We start from the raw sequence: 24,837 nt of genomic DNA, 5'->3' as shown, positions 1-24,837 counted from the left end.
CATCAATGATGATTTTTGAAAGCCGTGGCCCAGTAAGAGCTCTCCTTGTTAAACAGGAAGGAGCTTGGCTTTGTAACTTAATCTGGGAAGAGACAGGGTGTGGCAATTAAGGGTCAAGGTAACCTCACTCTGCTCGTGACAGGCTAGAGCAAGGATATATGCTGATATTTATTCTGGCCTGCTGGGCGTTGTGATATTTGTACTGTGACCCAGGTTCTGAAAGTAGGTCAGTCTGCCCTGGTGAACGTCTGGCTTTTTTTTTTTTTTTTTTTGAGGCATCCATTCATTGCTCCTCTCCCATGTTTTTCTCTTAGCCCATTGGGAGTCAAGATCCAGTCATCAGAGGGTGGGCTGTCCTTCTCCCTTTGGTGGCTGGTTATTCATGATAACCTGCTGAGAGAGGATGAGGTCAAGCCTTATCATGATGTGTACAAGGAGGCCCCCTTATGCCCTCAAACCAGGGGGCCCCCAGAGGTGTGCCACTTGGAAGTAATGTCTTTCAGCTTCTGTTGCACCCAGAGCCTTGTAGCTTTTCCCCATGTCTCCAAGCTTCAGAATTGAGGAATAGTGCCCTGCTGGGGCTTTCCATGCTGCCCTACGGATTGGCCTGGAGTTGGGTACCATTCTACTACTAAGTGACTGCCTTGGGGAGTAGCTCAGCACAGAGAAAGTGAACTGATATCAACCCGGGGACAGACTGATCAGGAAAAGGGGATGTGTTAACAAATGTGCCTCCGGGTCCATTGTGAAAATTCAAGTTTGGGCTGGGGACTGTTCCAGGATGAATTGGCTGTGAGCTTGATTTAGATAAAAAGCAGAACAAGGATAAAGCTGGAGGTGGGAACTGCACATCTGGGCCAGAATCTCATCTTTGCAGCCAACAAACATGCATGGGGAGGGGGCACAGTCTGGGTACTGGAGGTATAGAAGAATGGGGTGAATCTCTGTCTTCTTGAATGGCTCACCGAGGGAATCTTGCCAGGATATGAGGCAAGGCCTTCTCTGGACCCAACAAAGGATGAAGCAATCAACAGTAGCTGATCTCTGACATCTCGGATCTCACCTCTCATCTCATCTTCCCTCCCACAGTTCAAACTCTGCAATAGGAGAATGTGAAGTTTCCTAAGGGCTTTCCCTCATTTCTTTCTTTCACTCTCCCACCTCCCACCTCCCACCTTTTTTCTTGTCCTCCTTTACAATTCCCCCAATTCCATTAATAATTCTCAAGACATAGTTCACCCCAGGAGAGGTGAGTATAGTTCTTTGTACACAGTTGGATTTTATTCAGGATTAGCTGATGATTGGATTTTATTCAGGATTAGCTGATGACTACAAAACCTTGCATGAAGGATGATTTCAGAGAGGCCTGGAGAAACTGGCATGAACGGATGCTGAGTGAAACGAGCAGAACCAGGAGATCATTATAAATGGTAACAACAAGATTATACAATGATCAGTTTTGATGGATGTGGCTTTTTTCAACAATGAGATGACTGATGCCAGTTCCAATGATTTTGTGATGAAGAGATCTACAACCAGAGAAAGGTGGGAACTGAGGCTGGATCACAACATAGCATTCTCACTCTTTTTTGTTGTTGTTTGCTTGTATTTTCTTTTCTTTTCCATTTTTTTTTCCTTTTTGATTTCATTTTTCTAGTACAGCAAGATAATTGTATAAATATGTATGCATATATTGGATTTAACATATCTAGGAGAGGGAGTGGGGAGAAGAAGGAGAAATTGGAATACAAGGTTTTTGCAAGAGTTAATATGAAAAAAATTATGCATTCATATCTTTTGAAAATTAAAAAGCTTTAATTAAAAAAGGAAAAAAAAAGGTTGCTTGAAACAAAGGAAACAATTTTAACCACCTCCATTTCCATGGAATGATAATGTAGCAATCAAATTAGAGCTATTTCTACAATTTACATTAGAACTCACATAGAGTTTCTAGAGGATGAATGATTAGTATTCCCTCAAAATTCTAGGGGTAAGAAAGGAGGAAGAGGGAAAAGGATTTCCAGGAGCCCTCACTAATGTATGTTCTGCCTCTTGATTATTAATCAAATTTAATTAACTTTTAGGAAAAAAAAATATTTTTAAGGAGATATATAGCAACAAAAATGCTAAAAATCAACCCATCATTCCACACCAAAGCAGTGAAAAATAATCTCCTTTTTAAACATTTCATACTAATTCATATATTTATTTCTGTACATTAGATCATTAAATATTTAGTGTAGAGAATATAAAAGGTCCAGAATTGATAGTTGGCTTTGGGACAGGGGTAAAAACATTCTCTGTCTCTCTCTGTCTCTCTGTCTCTCTGTCTCTCTGTCTCGTCTCTCTCTCTCTCTCTCTCTCTCTCTCTCTCTCTCTCTCTCTCTCTCTCTCTCTCTCTGTCTCTGTCTCTCTCAATTTTATTAAAGTTTTTTTTTTCCCCCAAAACATATACTTGGACAATTCTTTAACAATAACCTTTGCAAAACCTTGTGCTCCAATTTTCCCTCCCTTGCCCCACGCCCTCCCCTAAATGGCAAGTAGTCTAACATATGTTAAATATGGTAGAAATATATGTTAAATCCAATGAAAAATAATCTTCTTACACACACAAAGTCTGAGGAAAATGTATTCAAAGTTATAGGAACATTGTAATGGAGTATACAATTAGGAAATCATGTACCAAAGCTATAAATTACAGCTTTGGGTTCCTGAAAATGATTTTGTTCCTTAATAGAGATTTCATGAAGATATCCTTAAGTATAGTTCATTTTTTTTTTTCATTAGACTGTGAGCTCCTTGAGATCATAAAATTTCTTTTTCCTTTCTTTGTACCCCTAGCACTTGATAAGATACCTGGCACACATTTAAGTACCTTAAATGCTTACTGCTTGACTAACAAGGGCTCAAAAGATCAGTGTCTTTGAGGAACCTTGAAGCTGACTTCCATTGAGTCTGGTTTGTTCTTGCTACAGCTTTCCATTGCCAAAATAGTGTAATCATTTAAAGCTATTCCCTGGACTTTGCTACTGACTCAGAGGGGCCCTGCTAGCCATACTCGTTGGAACACCTTCTGAAGTTCACATGGTTATGACCTGTTCAATGGAGCAGAAGTTTAAGACAAAGGGGAGGATAGTCTCTCTTTCCTCACAGGGGCAACTCTTCCTCAGACTTCTTTTATTACTGGATTTATTGACCACCCTGTTGACTGGCTCTGGTTAGCTTGCAATATTGGTATGCATGCTAACTTTGAGGATTCTCTCCAATCAATCATAAAATATTGTCTGTATTGAATCATTTATTTTTACCCAAAGTCCCTATAATCATTTCAAATTCATTAATTAATTTCACATGGTTTACTTTTGATTGACTTATGTCTGTTTTCTGTAGGAGTAGGAGAAGGAGGGAGTGGTAATCATCATCCAAGCAACACTTATCCTTCTTGACATTGCTACAGTCTTGGACACTTTATTGATCAAGGTAATGACAAGGGTCTGCATCAGAGTAGTGATGATTTACTCAAGAAGAATGGGCATGTGTGCAAGGTGTTATGAAGATATGGGATATGGGAAGGGGTGTGTGTGTGTGTGTGTCTGTGTGTGTGTGTGTGTGTGTGTATGAGAGAGAGACAGAGACAAAGAGAGAGAGAGACAAAGAGAGACAGAGAGAGACAAAGAAAAAGAGAGAGTGAGGAGGAGAGAGAAGAGAGAAAGAAAGAGGAGAGAGAGAGAGAGAGAGAGAGAGAGAGAGAGAGAGAGAGAGAGAGAGAGAGAGAGAGAGATAAAGCTAATATCTAGTGGTCTTGTCTTCCCCTTGTTATCCATTTCTCTCCAGGTTGCCATGACACTACTCTTTCTTGCATCTCCTCCTACTTACCTGACTTCTCCATCTGCCTCCTTTGCTGCATCTTCATCTAGGTCTTGTCCAATAAAGGTGAGTGCATCCAAAGGACTATGCCCTGGACCCTCTTCATGTTGTCCTTTATACTTTTTCACTCAGTGATCTTATCAGCTCGAAGAGTTTCCATTGCCATGTCTACACTGATGATTCTCAGATTTGCTTATCGAGCCCTAATCTTTTCCCCAACCTCCACATTCACTTCTCCAACTGCCTGTTAGACATCTTTAATTTTCATTATTAGACATCGCCAATTCACCATGCTAAAAAAGAAATGCCAAGCCTTTCACAAATGCTTTTGATTGGCAAACAATAACTAGAACAATAATGAAAAATATTTCAGGAGTGTTTTAGAGCTTATAATACTCTTTATACAGATTTTTCTTATTTCAGTCTTATGGAAACTGAGGCTCTGAAATATTAAAAGCTTTACCCAGGGCCACATAGCTAGCAAGTATTAATCTACTGACAATATGCAACTCCCCTGCAATCATTCTGAATTTTCAACCATTTCAAGGCTCTTGCCAATAGATGGAAACAATCAAGTCCCTCAAACACATACTTAGCAACACCTCCTACATAAAAGAAGAGATATGAGACAACGGGGATACAGATCCAACATGTTAGCTGGCTTCCAGGAGCCTATGTTCTGAAGCAGGTGGGGAAGATGATAAAATAGGGGCTTGCTCACAATGTAAGCAAGGGGAGAAAGGAGAGATCCAGGTAAAACAGCTCATGGAGAACTGATGGCGAAAAGTCAGCTGAAGAAAAAAGACTTCACACAGCAAGTCAGAATTGAATCTTGCAGGAAGGAGAGAATTATTTCACATCGAGAGACTTCATTCAAAACATGGAAAAAGGTTTTCATAAGTTCATGGAGTTGAGAGAAAATGGCTTGAATTGTAACAACACAACTAAAGAATCTTGGCTAAAGTTTTGGTTGTGGAAACAGCAAAAATGTGAAATGAAGCTTTGAAAATAAGCACTGTACATTAAAAAGGGCCTTGAATGCCAGCTGCATTTTATGTAGGGGCAGCAAGGAGCCACCAAAACTTTTGGTAATTTGATTCTTGTTTAGATATATGATACAGGCCTGTTGTTGTTACTCTGGGATAGTGAGGTAGGGGAAGGAGGGAGTGTAAATACATGTATGGTAGCTTTTTTTGATATCCACCTATTATGGATAAATTGCACGACATCTATTTTTGGTTGGCAAATTTGATTGCACCATGACCTCTGTGATGCTGGATTATTTGGTTGTCTCTTTGCCTGAGATCTCTACTTATGAACATTAAGACTTCCAAGGCTCTTGTCCTTATCTTTCTTGCTGAGCTGTAGTCACATTGTAGAGCACTGTTAAACTGAGGCCTTCTAAGGACAGATAACACTCAATTTCCAAAGTGACTAAAACCTACAAAAACTCTGCAACCATTCACTTTATCATCCACATAAGATAGATTTTACATCTTCTGCAAGGGTAATGATAATAATAATGGGCATAGCGCTATGCAGATGTTACCTCTTTTGATTCTCACAACGCGGGAATCAGATGCTATTATTATCTCCATTATGCAGATGAGAAAACTGAGGCACAGAGGTGTTAAATGTTTTAGTCAGTGTCACACAATTAGTATCCCAGTCTGAATTTGAACTCAAACCTTTCTAATTCCAAATCCAGTATTCTTATCCTCTGCACTAAGCTAGCTTCCATTTGACATTGAATGAGATAAAAGGCAAGAGTATGAAACTATCAACAATACTAAGCTGTTATTTCCATCTTATTTTAAAGTTTTCAAAGTATTTTACTTACTTATATAATTTATCCCTTATAGCAGCTTTATGTGTCAGGTAATAAAGACCTTACTATTTTCATTTTACAGATATAGAAACTGAGCCTCAGAGCAAACAAATTAAAAAGAAAATATATTAATCATTATACTTCTAGTATCAGAGACAGGATTTAGCACTCAGGTCTTTTTAGAATATGTTCCATATACTCAGAGGCATTATGTAAAACTCTTGTTTGTTTATCCAAGAGAATTCTGGGACTATAAGGAAATACTTGTCTTGAATATCTCCCAACAGCCCTTGGAGCTTGCTAACAGGGGAAAAAAAAAAAAAAAAAGAAGAAGAAGAAGACTTCTTAGACTTAGTCTTATGTCTTATTCTCTCACAGCCCACATTGTGTAGGCTTTCATTTCAATGTGTGCCAACCTGTTTTGAATCTGGAAGGAAAATAGACCAAGTGGGAAGCTGAGTTAGCAGCTCACAAAATGCTATTGTTTTCTATTGTTAGTGTTAGCTCCTATTGTTTTGCTTACTTCAATTAATTAATTGCTTCAGCAAATTACTCCACACAGGAATTCTGGTTTTAATTTCCTACAGTCACAATGTCTAAATTAGCAGAAGGTTACTTACTGGTAATGTTACAGTGTCAGGTATTTTATCAGTTTAAGATTCAGTTTAAATTGCTATTTGATTCTATAGCTTTTTGCTTATAGTTCTAGTCTGATCTCTCCAAATGTAGAGTCAACTCAAGAAGGGAAGGGAGGGTATCTTATTCAGCTTTCAAGCTTTCCTATAATTATTCATTATTAATAATAATTAACACTCATTAATTACAACTATCATAAAAACACCTTTGGGAATTCTTAGAGAAGTCCTCTAAGCCACCTTAATTTATATTTTATAAACACTTTGTTCTCTTCCATAGTTTCATGTTTTTTTCCTACTTGGATACTAGTAGAGCAGATTACTACATATATAATGGGTGATGGCGGATGAACTTTGGTTCTAGGAAGCAGGAATCATGGGGTTCCATGCTGAACTCAGCCATTAACTTTCTATGGGATATTGGCAATTGTTTTTCTTCTATGGGTCATTTCCCTCATCTGTTCAATGAGGGAATTGGAGCAGATGTGCTCTGGAGCTTCTATTTAGTTTAAAATCCTATTTTCATCATCTCTTTCAGATTGAGCAAGTGTTGATTTTTTGGAAGTTAACAAGGGAAAAAAAACAACAACCAAACAATGAACTATACAAACAAACAGTGATGGTGGCTGGGAAAGAGAATGCCTTATTCTTTGACTTCTCAGGAAAAGGACTTACCACCTTCCCAGTGGTGCTGAAGAAAAAGGTAACAGTATTGTGTCATGAAAGGGATCTCTGGAGACTCAAGGGAAGGGCGCTGGTCCAATTACTGAGATGGCACTATGCTACCTTGGAAGAGAAAGTGATTCACTGAGGATCTGACCACCTGAATTTTCATCTTGGCTCTGTCACCTGGGAAATTTAGGTTACAATTAGTCATCATTAAATCTTATGTTAGTCTTCTATAAAATGAGGGTTTTAAATAATATGGTTTCTAAGATCATTCCCTTTCTGGGCTAGAATTCTATGATGTGGTCTTTATATAAATGTGACTTTTATATTTTTTCAATTTTTCTCCTCTTCTTCCTCTTCTTATCCCTCCTCCTCCTCTTTTTCCTCTTCTTCCCTCTGTTCCTCCTCTTCCTTATCCTCCTCCTCCTCTTCTTCTTTCTTCTTTCTTTTTCACCACACAGACAAAGGCATGCAGAGCCAAACAAACCAAGTACTCCCATTGGCTCTGTCTAAAATTTTATGTCATCCTTCATGTTCAGTTCACCACCTCTCTGGCAGGAAGCAGGTAGCATGCTTCACTGTCATACCTCTGAAATCATGATTTATCGCTGAGTCTATCAGAGTTGTCAAAACTCTTTCAGAATAAACATAAAAGATTTCACCCTATAACCTCATTTTAACTCTGTGTGATCTCCTTTTAGTTGTGCTCCTTCCAATATATTGTTAAAAGCTGCCTTCCAATCTATTCTGCTTATTCCATCTTATTTTATGATTTATTTCATTCCATTTGCATTTCCTAAATTCTGATGGATGTGGTTCTTTTCAACAATGAGATGATTCAGGTCAATTCCGAAAGGCTTGTGATGAAGTGAGTCATCTGCATCCAGAGAAAGAACTATATAGACTGAATGTGGATCACAACACATTTTTGTTGTTGTTTGCTTGTTTGGTTTTTTTTTGTTTGTTTGTTTGTTTTCTTTCTCATTTTTTTTTCCTTTTTGATCTGATTTTTCTTGTGCCATATGATAATTGTGGAGATATATATGGAAGAATTGTACATATTTAATATAAATTAGATTACTTGCATCTAGGGAAAGGGAGTGGAAGGAAGGGAAGGAGAAAAAAATGGAAGATAAGGTTTTGCAATGGTGAATGCTGAAAACTCTCTATGCATATATTTTGCAAATAAAAAGTTAAAAAAAGAAATACAAAAAAAAAAAAAAAAAAGGAGAGTGGTTGAGAGAGAAGGAGTGTGCTTAGCAGCAATACTCTTGAATTGGTACAATCTGTTTCTTCTTCTCTTTCTTTTACCCAGAGCCCAATCAAAGGATTGTTAGGATTACAAGGTGAGAACTCAGGTTGTCTGGGCAATTCTCTAGCTCAGAATTCACACCTTTAGGGGGAGTTTACACCTTTGAACTTCTGAGGAGGAGTTTACATATTTAAAGGAGTTTACACTCTGAAAAGGAGTTTACACAACCTTTAAAAAAAGCAAGTTCATTGATTGAAGTAATTTTCCCACAAGCCTGAGTTCTCACATGCCCCTTTAAAAGGAGCAAGTTCATTGGTTGAAGTATTTTCTCACAAGCCCCGTTGAGTTCTCACTACAATCTCTGCTAGGATAAAAGAGGAGGGCAGGAGGGCAGGAGGGCAAGGAGTGAGTCTAGCCTGAGACAGAGTTGGGATGGCAGACTGGAAGGATAACCTAGAGAAAACCAGAACTTTACATTTTGGCGCCCACAATGTGGAACAAGGACTTTTGCTTATCCTGGCCAGGATTTATTCTGAGCCCTTCAGAGGAGCTAGCCCAGACCTTCACAAAGGATCTCATTTTTTTCCCTTCTATTCAACATTTCTTTGTATTCTACATCTCTTAGTTCTGAAATAAATAATTCATTGTTAAATTAATACCTGTTTTTATTCCTACCTTCTTCCCCTTTCTTCATAATTTCTTCATTGATTGAAATATATCTCTGCATTAAACTGTGCATGTGCATTCTTCCCTACTTTGATCAATTTAGGTGAAAGGAGTATTCATGTGTTACATATTTCCTCTACCACTTTTTCCTTGTGCACTCCAATTAAAATAATTGACTTTTTTTCACCATTTTTCTCCCTTTCCCTCACTAATATATTTTTTTCTCCTCTTTCCCATTATTCTTTTTATCATCAAAAGTAATCAACCAATTTCAGGTCTATTATTAGATTCTTTCTCTATGAGCACCAAATATGATAAGAGATCTAAAGGTACATATGTATCATCTGCTGAAATTAACATATAAGTATTTAATTCGTGTTCTATCCTTTCTGAATGCTAACTCACATTCATTTTATTAACTTTCTCTCTGTTTTTTGTTTGCATTGTATAATTTATGGGTAGCCCTGATGCTTTCATCAGAAATGCTTGGAAGTTCACTATTTCATTAAAAGATTTATTTTTACCCATTAGATTTATACTCATTTTTTTCTGCTTGAGCTAATCCTGGTTGTAATACTAGATATCTTGCTTTCTGGAGTATTATATACTAAACTTTCAACTTCTTTGTAGTGGTGGATATTAAATCGTGGGCAATTATGACTGACTTTAATGCTTGAATTATATCTTTCTTATTACTTATAATACTATTTTTATTTTTTTGAAATTTGGATTTAATTTTGGTTTATAATATTCCTGGGAATTTTTATTTCTGTATTTCTTTTAGTATTCTTTTAATGAATTATTTTTATTTTCCTCTTGTTCTCTGGTTCTAAAATAGTTTTTTTTCTTTTTATGATATCCTGATTCTTTTTAGTTATTGCTTTTAATTAGTACAATGACTTGAAAACAATCTCTCATTGATCTATTTTCCAGATTTTAAAAAAAGTGATATATTTTATTGTGTTCTATTTTCTGTCTTTTGACTTTGTTTTAATATTTCTTGTTCTTCTTTAATATTTCAGACCTCTCTTTCTGTCTCCCATTCTGCTCTGGATTGAAGAAAATGACTCATGACTTTAAAAAAAATGTATTTTACAGACTAGATTTAGTTTGATGCATTTTCTAGATCTTTGTGATAGTGTTATAGGAGTGAGCTCACTTCTCCCTGCTAGTCTACCAATCTTAGTCCATCTCTCACAGTGTGGTTTTGAGGTAGGACTGGTTAGACCAGATAGTCTCATTAAAAAAATATATATCTACTCTCTTTCCTTCCCCTCTCCTTCTTCCCTCTCCTCTTCCCTTCTTTCCTCTCCTTCTCTCCTTTACTTTTCTCTGTCTCTTCCTCATCTTTTTTCCTGGGTGCTCAGCTGAACCACCGATTTTTTTTTAATCTAACAAGTGATAACTCCATAACTGATAAAGAACCCTGACTTTTGACTTCTTTCTCAGAAATATTCCTTTGGGAAATATTTCTCTAAGTTAAATGCTCTTAACCTAGGGTTTAAAGATATCCAAGGAGCTCATTGATAAATTTTAAAGGTCCTTTAAATTTGGATGGGGAAAATGATCTTTATTTTTACCAACCTTAACCTAATATTTAGTATTTCCTTCATTTAAAAAAGCATACACCAACACACACACACACACACACACACACACACAGTTTAAGAGTCCCTGTTGTAGAGAAAGCAGTAGTGGGGGCTGATGCTCCACCATTCTGAGTCACTGAAGTCAATGGGATTTCCAGATTTTCATTTTAACATATATAAATTTCCAAGAGACATTGAGTATGTAAGCCTTCAATTAGTCAAGGTATAGAAACAAGTTAGTTGAGTATTGTAGGCAATCCCTTGTAAAGCCTATCCACTGTGAATCTCTTCTCCCAATTGCCCCAGGCATTAGGGAAGGGATACTGTAAGCCAGAGAAAAGTTTGGTATTAGCAGACTTGTGTGAAACATCATCTAAGACAAGACTTCTTCATCTTTTTTTTTTTTTTTTTTTTTTAATTACATGGCTTCCTTGCCAGTGTGGGAATATCTATGAACTTCACATATTTTTTTTTGTAAATTCATAATTGAATAAAATGCTAATTTTCAGATTTTTTTTTTTTTTTTTCACCATGCAAGCTTGCTCATGGTTCCACTCTAATTTATTTATAGGTTAACCAGGTTAAGAAATCCTACTCTAGGAGAATGAGAAGAGAATGGTCATTGGAAAGAAAATTGAAATAAAATTAAAATCCTGGGTCTGAAGTGATGAACATTTTAGAAATAAGAATGTATGAATGAGGCAGCTAGGTGATGAAGTAGAGCACCAGCTCTGCAGTCAGGAGGATCTGAGTTCAAAATTTGATCTCAGACATTTAACACTTCCTAGCTGTGCAACCCTGGGCAATTCACTTAAGCCCCAATTGCCTCAGCAAAAACAAACAAACAAACAAACAAACAACAACAACAACAACAACAACAACAACCACACACACAAAAAAAAAAACAACACCAAAAAAAGAATGCATGAATATGTTGCATGAGATTTATTTTGGTTATGGGACCCATGTCTTGAGTTTGGGTTGCAAATTCCCAGATAATCTGAGCTGTAAGGAAATTCAGAGATCAATTTCTAAAATTCCCTGAAAACAAATTCTGTCTACAACATATCCCACAAAGAGTCCTCCCAGCTCTAATAAATACTCCTAATCAGCAGGAACTCACTGCCTAGGCAGTCTATTCTACTTGGAGACAATTTGAACTCTTATCTCTATTTATCCATCTATCTTATCTTATCTTATCTATCTATTTATCTTTTTATCAAGTCTAAATTTGCTTTTTTGTTTCTTCCACTTTGTTCAATCCTTTGAGGACCAATTGAACAATCCCATTTCTTCTTCAATGCCCTATCCCTTCAAATATGAAAGCTAGTTATCAAGTCTCCCAGGTCTTTCCTGTAGGCCAAAGTTTCTAAGTTCCTCCAAAATGTGCTCAAATGCCCAAACTCAAGGTCTGCCATCCTCTAGATTGCCCTCTTCTGGAAGCTTTCCAACTTACCAATGACCTCCAAAAAGGTTGTACATAAAACTGAGCACTATACTCTAAATCAGTCTGACCAGGGAAATGGATTGAGTATTCAACTTTTTAAAAATATTAAGTTTCTGCTCTGAACCCAGGGCTTGCCACAATAGGAAAGCACACACACACACACACACACACACACACACACACACACACACATACACCACACATCTCAGGACTTTGCAATATACATAGAAACAACAATAGTGTATCCAATTAGCAAAGTTGAAAAGAGATATATTCCTACTTCTGTGAAAATTATCAAAGAATCTCTCTGCTTCTGAGGTGGGTCCTTGACTCTGAGCTATTCCATAGGGCAGTGAAAATTTAATGTAAAGTTTGCCTGCTTGTCCGATTTGTTAATGGCACAAAGTTGGGAGGGATAGTTAATGAGAACCCCAAAATATCTAGACTACCTAGATTTTGCAGGAGAAAGATTAATAACATAAAATTCAATAGATATGAATGTAAAGTTCAAGACTGGTTTTTAAACTGATATAGAAAGTACAGAATGATAGAAACTGCAAGTCACTAGTTTTTTGGGGGGTTGGAGTGGAAGTAATATGGGGATTCCATGGCCTGCAAGCTCTATGCAAATGAATATAGTTAGCAAAATAGCTGTTGTTATTCTAGACCAAGACTGCTTAAACTTTTTCCATTCAAGACCACTTTTAACCCAAGAAATTTTTATGCAACCCGGGGTTGCACATAATTATATAAAAGTATACAAATCAACCATGCATTGATAAGTCATAGTTTCATGCCTCCCCCTCACATTTGGATATATGATCGCTTATGAGGTTGCAACCTAGAGTTTAAGAAGCCTTGCCTAAAAAAAAAAATAATAAAGTTGTGTTGGATTAAATAGCAATCAAATAAAGAAAACACAATATTCTGTGAGACTCCTTTCTCCCTTTATTGGTCTGTAAGGCTATAGCCACTTATGTATAGAAGTGGATGCATAAACTAAGAATGGACTGAGATTGATTCTTCTGTTTCCCTTCACCTCTCTTTCTAAATCCTAATTAAGCATTAGGATATTAGATAGGTTTGATGGTAGAGTACACAAAATGGAGGTATGAGTCAAATATTATCCTCACATCTAACCCAAGTGATAAGAATGTCAATTGTATAATTTATAAAAAGGGATTTGCAAATTTTAAAATCATATTTTACTTTTTTCTCAGGCTTTTACTGAGTCTTCAATTGTCCCATGCATGACCCCACCCCATCCCCCAAGAAGGAAAAGAAAAATGACCTCTAGCTGTCTTACTGGATTGGGTGGAGAAGCCATAATTTCCACCAAGCCTCAGGGCTTCCTGGCCCCTCATTCCAGACTGCCACAGCACCCTTCCTGATGAGCCCCACCCCTGAGGCACAGGACAGGATGCTCTTCTTGACAGTATCTTGTCCTATAAAGTAATTAGTGTCTTAATGGAGTGGTTGTCTTTAACTATTAATCTCCATCTGGCAAGTTTTGTACATCAGACTCTACCAGGTATCAAAAAATGGCTCTGGCGAGGTCCGTGTTTTTTTCCTCCATCTGGGAATTCCATGAATTCTTCAGAGCTGAAGATGAAGCATTATGTCTGGTCCTTTTAAAAGTCTTGGGGACCCAGGGTTGGGTAATGACTCTACTGTCAGACAGGTGATATATTTATTTCTCTATCACTCTCTGTTGGGCTGTAAACAGTTGCATTTGAAAGATTTGTCCCTATTGTTTCCACACTTCTGAGGTAAGCACTTGGAGACATTCTGGTGAATCCAGTATAACACTGGGAAAAGATGGCTGGGTAGAATCTGAGGGTGAAGGTGATTCCAAACCACTCTCCATAAGGCCTATCTCAATATCCCAAATCCCATGCTTATATTTCCTAATTTCTCCCCTCTCTCAATTCTCCTTAGACATCAATCTAGAGAGTGGTCTTAAACAGATTTTGAGACCAAACCTACCCAATGAGATAATACCAGGAAAAGTCAGTGGCAAATGGCAGAATTTGAGCTGAGACTTGAAAGGAGCCAGAAAGAAAGAGGTCGAGTTGAGTAGATAATGAAGTAGGTGCTCAGCCAATGCAAAGGGATGAGAGATGGAGAATCAGATTTGAGTTGTTGTCATTGTAACTAAATGATAAAGGGATTGGAGTCCTCAAGTCCAAGAAGCCTTGAAAGTGCAGAAGAAGTCAAGATGTAAAGAACTTTTAATTCCCTGATATTTGACTGCCCAGTTATGTAATAGGTTTTTTTTTGTCCTTTGTTCTAGAAGAAGAAGGGAGGTCAATTCCATGCAAGTGAATTGGATTTGAGTGATGGAGGGCTGTGCAAGGTCACCTGCCTCACTTTTCCCTCCAGAGCCATCTGGGTCCAGTAGCAAGATACAGACCAAGACATCCGGTCATCTTGATCTCTACAACAGTTACTGTAGTTATTGTAGCAGTCCTGAGACCATCTATGCTTTGCTTTGAACAAAAAAGTTATTTCAATTCCAGGTCCTTCATTTCTTTTTGTTTTGATCTCCCCAAATTGCTCAGTTTTTCTTTGTTTTAGATTTATTTTTCCCATTCATGCTTTTGGCACCCAGTAGCTTATGGTTTAGCTCACTCCACCGTATCCATTGATGAAAGTGTTTCCACATTTCTTTGAATTTCTCATGTTAGTCAATTTTTATTGCACAATATTATTCCATTACACTTATATTCCAAAGAGTTCTTGCCATTCTCTAACTGATGGGCATCTATTTAACTTACAATTTCTTCCAGAGCACAAGAAGTTATGCTGTGAATAGTATGGTATGTACTCCCTCTTCCCACTCCCATCAATATTCAAACCAAATAGTAGGATCCTGAATCAAAGAATATTGGCAATTCTGCTACTTTCTTTTCCACACAATCCCAAATGATAGAGTCAATCCACGGACTCACTGACAGTGAATTATAATCCCAAATGATAGATAGAGTCAATCCACAGACTCACTGACAGTGAATTATTGTGTCTCCTTCCCTACATCTCCTCTAATACTGACTTCCTTTTGGATAACACATTTTGCCAATTTAAATAGTGCAAGGTCAAACCTCAAAGATATCTCAATTTTCATTTGTCTAATAACTAGTAATGTAAAGTATACTATAGTAATCATTCTTCATTTATAATTCTTTTGAAAAATTTGACAACTCTTTCCCCACTTAAGCATTAAGGAATGACTCCTGGCATCCTATAATTTGGTCAATTCCCTGTAAAGCTTGAAGAAAAGACTTTTATTGATGAAATTAATTGAAAGGAAAAGGGGAGCGAGGCATAGAGGAAGAGAAAGAGAACATGTATCTGTGTGCTAATTAAGCATTTGCCAAATGCCAAGCAAGAATTGAGCATACAAATATGCATGAGCAAGACAGACACTCAAAAAGTTTCCATTCTAATAGGGAGATGTAAAAAACAAAGACTAAAATATCACTTTAAACCCAGTTCATGTATGTTCATGCCTCTGTGTGTGTGTGTGTGTGTGTGTGTGTGTGTGTGTGTGTGGGAGAGAGACAAGAAAGGTTAATCCTAATGTACTCTGCCAGTCAAGAAACATTTCTTTGCATATGTCTCCTCCATTGGATTGTAAACTCCTTGAGTTGCTTATACACACACACACACACACACACACACACACACAGACTCAATGTACATACAAAACAACAAATTCCAATAAACTATATATATAATATAAATAAATATTATTTATTATAATAAATAATATAAATAAAAATATAAGTAAACTATATATAACATATATACAAACATACTCAAATCCATGTATATATACATATAGCTAATGTTGAAGTGTGGTTTTATGTTGTTGCTTTAAAGCTAATTTCTGTCCAATTGTTTTTCTAATTGTTCATGTAGCTCTCCAAAAATGGAGTTATAGTCCTGGCTTTATCAAACAATCTATTTTGTTCTTGTTTGACTACCTAGTTCATGATACATTCCTATCCCCCTATATTTTAACTAGTTTTCCATGTTTCTTGCTTGATTTGAGGTCTCCATTTAAACTTTACTCATTGTCTCAGTATCTGGAAGAAGATTGGCCCTTTTCTAGACCATCTAAAATTACTTACAGGGGAGATACTGGAGGCCTGATTCTGGGAGATGAGAGGGAATGATCCATATGTTGTCATTCTCCTTTGGCCCACCACATGGTAGGGTGGAAATTTTTTCTATTTTCTCCAATATTTATAGTTTTAATTTTCTATCATAGAAAACCAAACTAGTAGGTATGAGACAAAAGCTCAGAAATATTTTAATGTGCATTTCTCTAATTTAGAGCATTTTTATTTTCATATGACTAAAGATAGTTTAATTTTTTCAAAAGAAAATCAACTACTTATATCATTTGACTTCGTCAATTGGACAATGACTTGTATTCTCATAAATTTGATTCAGTTTTCTATAAAATTGAGAAATAAGAACTTAATCAGAAACACTGATTATTAAAAAAAAAAAATATTTCCCAGCTTTCTGTTTTCTTTCTAATCTTGGTGGAGTTGATTTTGTTTGTGCAACTTCTTAAAATTTATGTAATCAAAATTATCCATTTTGCATTTCATAACATTCTATATTTTTTACTTGGTCCTATATTCCTCTTTTCTCCATATATCTGAAAGGTAAACTATTCTTCGCTCTCCTAATTTCCTTATGATATCACCCTTTATGTCTAAATTATATATCCATTTTGACTTTATCTTGGTCAAAGATATGGCATGAGATGTTGGTCTATGTCAACTTTCTAACATACTATTTTTCAGTTTTCCTAGCAATTTTTTTCAAATAATGAGCTCTTATTCCATAAGCTAGAGTCTTTGAATTTATCAAAGACTAGATTTAGCATAGTAATTTGAGACATGATCTTGTGAGTCTAATCTATTCCCCTCATCTACCACTCTATTTCTTAGCCAGTACCAAATAGTTTTGATGACTGACACTTTAAAATATAGTTTTAGATCTGGTATAGGTATGTCACATTCCTTGGCATTTTTTCATCAATTCCCTTGATATTCTTAACCTTCCCTTCTTCCACTTAAATTTTGTTATTATTTTTCTAGCTCCATAAATTTTTGGGCAGTTTGATTTGTATAGCATTGATAAGTAAATCAATTTAGGTAGAATTGTCCTTTTTATTAAATTAGCTGCCTACCCATGAGCAATTGCTATTTTTCTAAGTGTATAGATTTGAATTTTTTTTGGTATGAAAAGTGTTTTGTAGTTCATATTGTTCCTTGGTTTTCCTTGGCAAGTAGTCACTCAGATAATTTATATTGTCTGTTATCATTTTAAATTGAATTTCACTATCTCTTGCTTCTGAGCTTTTTTGGTAATATATGGAAACACTATTGATTTATGTGGGTTTATTTTATATTGTACAATTTTGTGGAAAAATGTTAATTTTTTCAAGGAGTTTTTTTTAGTTGATTCTTTAGGATTCTCTAAGTATATCATCATATCATCTGCAAAAAAGTTATTTCTTTTTGTTTCCTCATTTGTTTGTTTTAATTCCTTCCATTTTTTTTTTCTTCTCTTACTGCTAAAGCTAGCATAATAATGGTGATAATGGCATCCTTATTTCAACCCTGATTTTATTGGGAATGCTTCTAGCTTATCCCTGTAAGGTAATGCTTGCTGATGGTTTTAGATAGATATTGCTTATCATTTTGAGGTAAACTCCATTTATTCCTATGTTCTCTATTATTTTAATAAATATAATTATAATATTTTGTCAGAAAATTTTACTTCGTTCCCCCACCCCACCCCTGTTTTTGCAAGACAATTGGAATTAAGTGAATTGCCTGTGTCACTAGATAGTAAATGTTCACTGTCTCAGGCTAGATTCCAGCACAGATACTCCTGACTCCAGGGCTGGCATTCTATCCACTGTACCATCAAGCTGCCTCTAACACCTTTTCTTTTTTTTTTTTTGCATCTATGGAGATAATCATATGGTTTCTATTAGTTTTGTTCTTTGTGTGATCAATTATGCTGATAATTTTCCTAATACTGAATCAGCCCTGCATTACTATGACCTGGTTATAATACGTTATCCTGATGACAAATTGCTGTATGTATTATTTTTGTTAAATTTTTTGTTCCAGATTCAATTAGGAAAATTGGTCTATATTTTTTTTTCAGTTTTTCCTCTTACTAGTTTAGATATCAATACCATATTCATATTGTAAAAAAAAAAATTGGATAGCACTCCACATATGTTTTTTCAAAATTGTTTTTATAATATTGGAGCTAATTCTTCTTTATATGTTTGGTAGAATTCACTTGGAAATCTATCTGGGCCTAAAGATCATTTGTTAAATATTTCATTGATAGCTTGTTTATTCTTCCCCTTCCCTTGTAGAGTTTATTTAATTTTTTTTTTCATTCCCTCTTCAGCTAATTTGGAAAAAAAAAAAAAAAATATATATATATATATATATATATATATATATATATATATATATACATTCATACATACACACACATTATATATTCCTATTCCAATTCACTAATTGTGTATTTCTCTATATCTTATTTTCCTGATATTTATATTTTTCTCTCTTTTTTTTACCTTTTCTCTCTTCATCAGTGCTTTGCTTCTGACCTCCTCCTCCCTCAATCTGTTCTTCCTTCTATCAGCACCCCTTTTCTCCCTTTATCACCTACTTACTTCTTTCCTCTCTTCTTCCCTTTTCCCCTTTCCCCTCCTACTTCTTTATAAGGCAAGAGAAATTCCTTTGTCCAAGTGAGTTTATAGATTATTCTCTCTTTGAGCCAAATCTATTGAGAGTTAAATTCAAACAATGCTTACCCCCTCTCTTCTTTCCCTCTACTGTAATAGGTCTTTTGTGTTTCTCCATATGATGTAATTTATCCTCCCCCCTTTTCTTTTCTCCCGGTACAATCCATTTTTCACCCCTATATTTTTATACAATCACATTAAAGTCATTCTATTTCCATACCTTCTGCTATATACACTCCTTTTAAATACCTTAATAGAGATAGAGTTCTCAAGAATTGAAGGAATCATCTTCTTATGTAGGGATGTGAACAGTTTAATCTTATTGATTAGTTTTTTCTTTTTCTTTGTTGTTTTCCTTTTTATGGATTTCTTGAGTCTTTTATTTGAAGATCAAATTTTCCATTCAGTTCTGGTCTTTTTAACAGGAGAGTTTGAAAATCCCATATTTCATCGAATACCCATTTTCCCCTTTGAAATACTGTGCTCATATTTTCTGGGTAGTTGATGTTTGGTTATAATACAATCTCCATTGCTTTCCAGAATATCCTATCCCAAACTTTCAGATCCTTTAAAATACAAACTAAGTCCTATGTAATCATATCTTTGGCTCCATGATATTTGAATTATTTTTGGCTGCTTGAAGTATTTTCTCCTTGACTTGATAATTCTGGAATTTGGCTATAATATTCCTTGGAATTTTCATTTGAGGAGGTAGATTCTTTCAATGATTTTTACCCTCTGGTTCTAAGATACCAAAACAGTTTTCCTTGATAATTTCTTAAAAGATACTGTCAAGGTTCTTCTTCTTCTTCTTTTTTTTTAATCATGCCAATAATTCTTAAATTATCTATCCTGGATCAATTTGTTGTCAGATTTTTTTTTTTTTTTTAAATGAAGCATTTTACAGTTTCTATTTTTTTCACTCTTGATTTTGTTAGACTTATTCTTGATGTTTCATAAAGTCATTATCTTCTATTTAGCTAATTCTAATTTTTAAGGAATCATTTCCTTCAGTTAACATTTGTACCTCTTTTTCTATTTGTCCAATTTTACTATTAAAGGTTGTTTTCTTCAGTCAATTTTTGTGCTTTCTTTTCTAAGCTGTTGATTAATTTTTCCTCATATTTCTTCTGCATAACTCTTTTAAAATCAATTTTTCTTCTATCTCTCCTGATTTTTAAAAATGCTGTCTGAGCACTTCCAGGAAGACTTTTTTGGCTTGAAACCAATTCATGTTTCCCTTTGAAGCTTCACATATAAGCATGTTGATTGTTGTCTTCTTTTTAATCTTTTCTGTTGCTATAGTAGCTTCCTATAACCAGAGCTCCTTTCTGATTCTTACTCACTTTCAAACCTATTTCATGATTTTATTTTTTACTTATTTCATAAATTTTAAAATTGACCTGTGCTCTTGGGGTTCTGTCCTAATCTTCTTATGCTGGAGGACAAGGGTCCAAATGATGTGGGTTAAGAGTCCTTTCTGATTTGCAACCCCCATGAATTCCAATGGAAGATATCTGGGATCTTCCAGCCCCCAATTGGATCTGAGCCAACTCGGGCTGTCCCAGCCTCCATTCTAATGATCTGTTCAGGTTTCCCAACCCCCACCCCAAGCACAAATAGTTCCTTATCTAAAACCCATTGAATTCTATTCAAATTCTAACCCTGGCTGAAGCCCAAGCCAGAGGCAAAACTGGGACTCCACCCATGAACCCATTCAGATTATCCTATTATAAACCTCTTTTATAAATCTAGGTTTTCAGGTCTGTAAATTCTTTTACAGAGGACTCTTGTACCACTACTAGATCTCATTTAACTCTGTATCCTTGTGCCAAATCCAAAGGGGTTGCAGGGGAGCTCTGTTTGACTCCCTGCACCCCGAACCTGTCACTAGTCCTCAATTAAACCTAATTTCATTTAGATGCTCCTTATCTAATTCTCATCACAATCACTGACTTTCCATTCTGGAGCATGAGATGATTGTGGCTTGCCAACTGTGCTGGTGTGGCTGGGCCTTGTCATATGTCTTGTGCTGGGGTTTAGGGAATCAAGATTTGCCTTCCTTGATGGAGTTGGTCTAACAGCTAGCCTGCTGTGTCATTGGCCTCCTGACCCAGGATCAAGGGGCCTTGGTTACTGATCTGCTTTTTTTATTTTGTTTTGTTTTGTTTTGTTTTGTTTTTTATAATTTTTTTTTCACAGTATATATGCATGAGTATTTTTTTTATATAATATTATCCCTTGTATTCATTTTTCCAAATTATTCCCTCCCTCCCTCTACTCCCTCCCCTTGATGACAGGCAATCCCAACATTTTACATGTGTTACAATATAACCTAAATACAATATATTATACAATTGAATCATTCTGAAAGACTTTATCATACTACTCTGCTTTTATAAATCTATGCTATACTCTTAAAAATATCTTCTGTAACCTAGACTTACTCATCATTTTTGTGCTTCATCTTTAAAACTATAGGTTGGCTATTGACTTACTCATCATTTTTGTGCTTCATCTTTAAAACTATATGTTGGCTATTGATTTCTCTTTGCATCTATACTGAACTTTTCACACATTTTTTTTTCCCCTCTTTGGATCTATTTGCCTTTGTGTGTTCAGAATCTTTGACCATCTCCCATTGGAAAGGCAGACCAAAGATGGCAGAGTAAAAACAGCAAATTATTGTGTTCTCCCCCAAGCCAATCCAGATTCCTTTAAATAATGACTCTAAACAAATTTTAGAGCATCAGAACACACAAAAAGGCAAAGTAGGAAAATTTTTCAGTAGAAGACAATTTAGAAGGCCAGCAGGAAAAGTTTGTGGAATTAGGGTGGGAGACCTGTATGCAGTCCCTGTACTGGCCATATCAGCACATCCAAGCCCAAACACCAACAAAGTAGGAATGGCTTAGGGATGTCTGAATCAGTGGCAGCACTGTTGGCTTCCAGACCTCTCATCCCAGAGATATGTCAGTAAGGGAGGTTTGTCAGTAGGGTGAAAATTCTTTAGGAAACCTGCAAACCAAGAGTGGGTATAGTAGTGACAGAAGTGACAGTTTCTGGAGGGCTCAGCTCATAGAAGTTATCTTCATTAGCACTTAGGAAGGATTCTCTGTTGTTCTAGATATTAGATCTTACAACTAAAGTAGGGCAAAGACATTCCTAACCATTTCAGGGCAGCACAGAGTGCTTATGGTTAGCTTCCTAGAAGGATCTTTGAAAATAGCTGCAAAAAACCCTCTGAACCTTGGGACAGTGCACTCTCCACCTTGTAAACAGAGCCCTACTTTTAAGATCTAAAAGCCAACTAATAGATTAGCCAATATAAAAAAAGATTTTGATAATACAAAGTTACCATGGTGATAAGGAAGATCAAAAGATATTCAGAAGAATATAAAAAAGTCATAATTCCTACATCCAAATCTCCAACCCCCAAATAAAAATTATTCTCAGACCATGGAAAAACTCAAAAGGGATTTTGAAAATCAAGTAAGAGAGATAGAGGAAAAATTAGGGAGAGAATTGAGAGAAGTTCAAAAGGAAATACAAAAAGCTAATGAGAAGAAAGCCTTAAAAAGCAAAATTAGCCAAATGGGAAGGTAGGTACAAAAGCTCACAGAAGAAAATAATTCCTTAAAAAACAAAACAAAACAAGACAAAACAAAACAAAACAAAATAAAACAAAACAAAACAAAACAAACAAAAAAAAAAACCCTTAAAATTAGAATTGAGAATCTCCCATCAACTCTGAGCTAAAGTCCACTATAGCATTTTATTCCACTAATTACAGTTTTTCTTTTCTGAAAATTTGATTCACCATAATCAAGAGGGTATCAGATGATGTGGACTTGTTTTCCATCTCTAATACAAATAGAGAAATTTGTATTTTCTCTCCTTTTTTTTTTTTTTTTAATTTATAACATTATCCCTTGTATTCATTTTTCCAAATTTTCCCCTCCCTCCCTCTACTCCCTCCCCTGGATGACAGGCAATCCCATATACTTTACATGTGTTACAATATAACCTAGATACAATATATGTGTGTAAATACCATTTTTTTGTTGCACGTTAAGTATTGGATTCCAAAGGTATAAGTAACCTGGGTAGGTAGACAGTAGTGCTAACAATTTACATTCACTTCCCAGTGTTCCTTCTCTGGGTGTAGTTATTTCTGTCCATCATTGATCAATTGGAAGTGAGTTGGATCTTCTTTATGTTGAAGATATCCACTTCCATCAGAATATATCTTCATACAGTGTTGTTGAAATTTGTATTTTCTCTAGGGCAAATCCCCTCTCTGATTATTTCTAATTCAGATGCCAGTTATTCCTTCTTTGTAAGAATAATTTTCAAAATCAATTTCTTCTTGTTACATGTACTTTTTGAAGCTGAAATTATTTATAAAGCAAATAAATCATTAGCTGTCCTGTTTTTAGTATGAGAGAGCTGAAAAAGGTCTAGAGAGTTGAAATTCTCCATCAATAAGTATATCTCCAGTCCAGAGCAAGTTTGTAATCTTTCTCTCAAATTCCTCATCTATTTTGATTTTGTAGATGATTATAACATAATCCACTCATAAAATTATTTGTACTTTGTCCTTTGTTAGCCTTTTCTTTCTCCCTTTAGTTCCCAGACAATCTCACGTGAGGAAACCTTTCCTGTTTCCCTCTTTATCTCTTCTATTTCTTTTGAATAAGTGTTACCCTTGTAGAACAAGATTCATCCATCAAATCCAATATTACCAGTGAAGTCAAATTTGCCTCCTTACCATTAACTGATTTTATTTGTTGGCCACACTTTGTTTATTTGTGTATAAACATAGAAAAGCATACATTTTTACTACTGTCTCATTTCTTGGGTTTTGTCTCCTGATCTTAGATGTGCATTAATAACTGATTTTCTTCTTTTTTCATAGCTACTCTCAAAGATACCTAACTTGGGGGTTATGCTGAGACACTATCTACCTTCAATCATCCCTTTTAGTTTAGAACATTTTATTATTATTATATTGGCAGGACACTGAACAAATACATTCTTACCAGCCCACATTAGGTGTGTTTTCTCACTGGCCAAAAATCTGTCATCCCTGCATTTTAAGTTATGCTTCTGCAGTCCAAATCTCATTCTCAAACACCACCTCCTTAGCCAGCTGTTCACTTCCCAAATTAATTTTTCTCTTCTGCATACCTTGCCTTCAAAAAGCAAAAGCAAGAAAAACACAATTTATGGCCATCCGTTCTCAAATTGTTATCCAAACCTTAGTAATCATGGGCAATGAATTTGAATTTCCTCCCATTGGTGACACTGATACCTATATGAATCACCAAGAGTGGGTTGTATCATACTTTGATAAAAATTAGTTCTGCGTTATGTTATTGGGATACATATATGGTTATTTCTCAGACACTCCTGGAGGGGAATAGACCTCTTCACTTTTGCTCAGTGGTCAATAATAACTGCCTCAGTGTCCCTGATTTGGGAATCATCAAATCTTCCTACTATTGTCTCTTGACTCTAATGTAACTATCTCACACATATGAGCTGTGGCTTTATTCAAGATAACAATTTTGATGGCTTGTCCTGAGAAAAACAAATAACTTCAGAATCCTTAGTTCTCTGTTCTTTAGAAAGAACATAAAATCCCTTATGAAATTCTTGCTATACAATTATGTTTTTCCTTCACCTTCTCTTTTTAATGTTCTTTTGCTTTCCAAAATCTTAGTAAAATTATCCCCTTCTTTCCCTGTAGGGAAATTTACTAGTTTACTCCTCCTTCCATCCCCAACATTGCATTGAAACCTGTTTCTTTTAGGAAAATTTCTTCTCTCTAAATTAGAGTGTAGAGATAATCTTCCAGTTCATTCATCTTCTGCTCTAGGAAGGGGATTAGCCTACACATGGAACCCAAAGGTATCTGGTCCACATACAGAGTACTTTAAAAATATATTTTTGGGGGCAGCTAGATGGTACAGTGGATAGAGTGCCAGCCCTGAAGTCAGGAAGACCTAAGTTCAAATCTGGTCTCAGACACGTAACACTTCCCAGCTGTGTGACCCTGGGCAAGTCACTTAACCCCAATTGC

General features: G+C 35.8%; 1 long non-coding RNA gene across 1 annotated transcript; it reads left to right on the top strand.

The window, feature by feature from the left end:
- Positions 1-3,388: 3,388 nt before the first annotated feature.
- LOC141564784 (uncharacterized) lies at positions 3,389-6,956 on the top strand. Its single transcript, XR_012488717.1, has 3 exons — positions 3,389-3,480; positions 3,835-3,933; positions 6,869-6,956. It is a non-coding gene; the product is annotated as an uncharacterized LOC141564784 (long non-coding RNA).
- The last annotated feature ends 17,881 nt before the right edge of the window (positions 6,957-24,837 follow it).

Source organism: Sminthopsis crassicaudata, chromosome 3 (genome assembly GCF_048593235.1).
Source record: "Sminthopsis crassicaudata isolate SCR6 chromosome 3, ASM4859323v1, whole genome shotgun sequence".
NCBI classification, from domain to species: Eukaryota; Metazoa; Chordata; class Mammalia; order Dasyuromorphia; family Dasyuridae; genus Sminthopsis; species Sminthopsis crassicaudata.
Note: the sequence above shows the minus strand (reverse complement) of the source record. Positions and strands in the feature narration are given on the sequence as shown.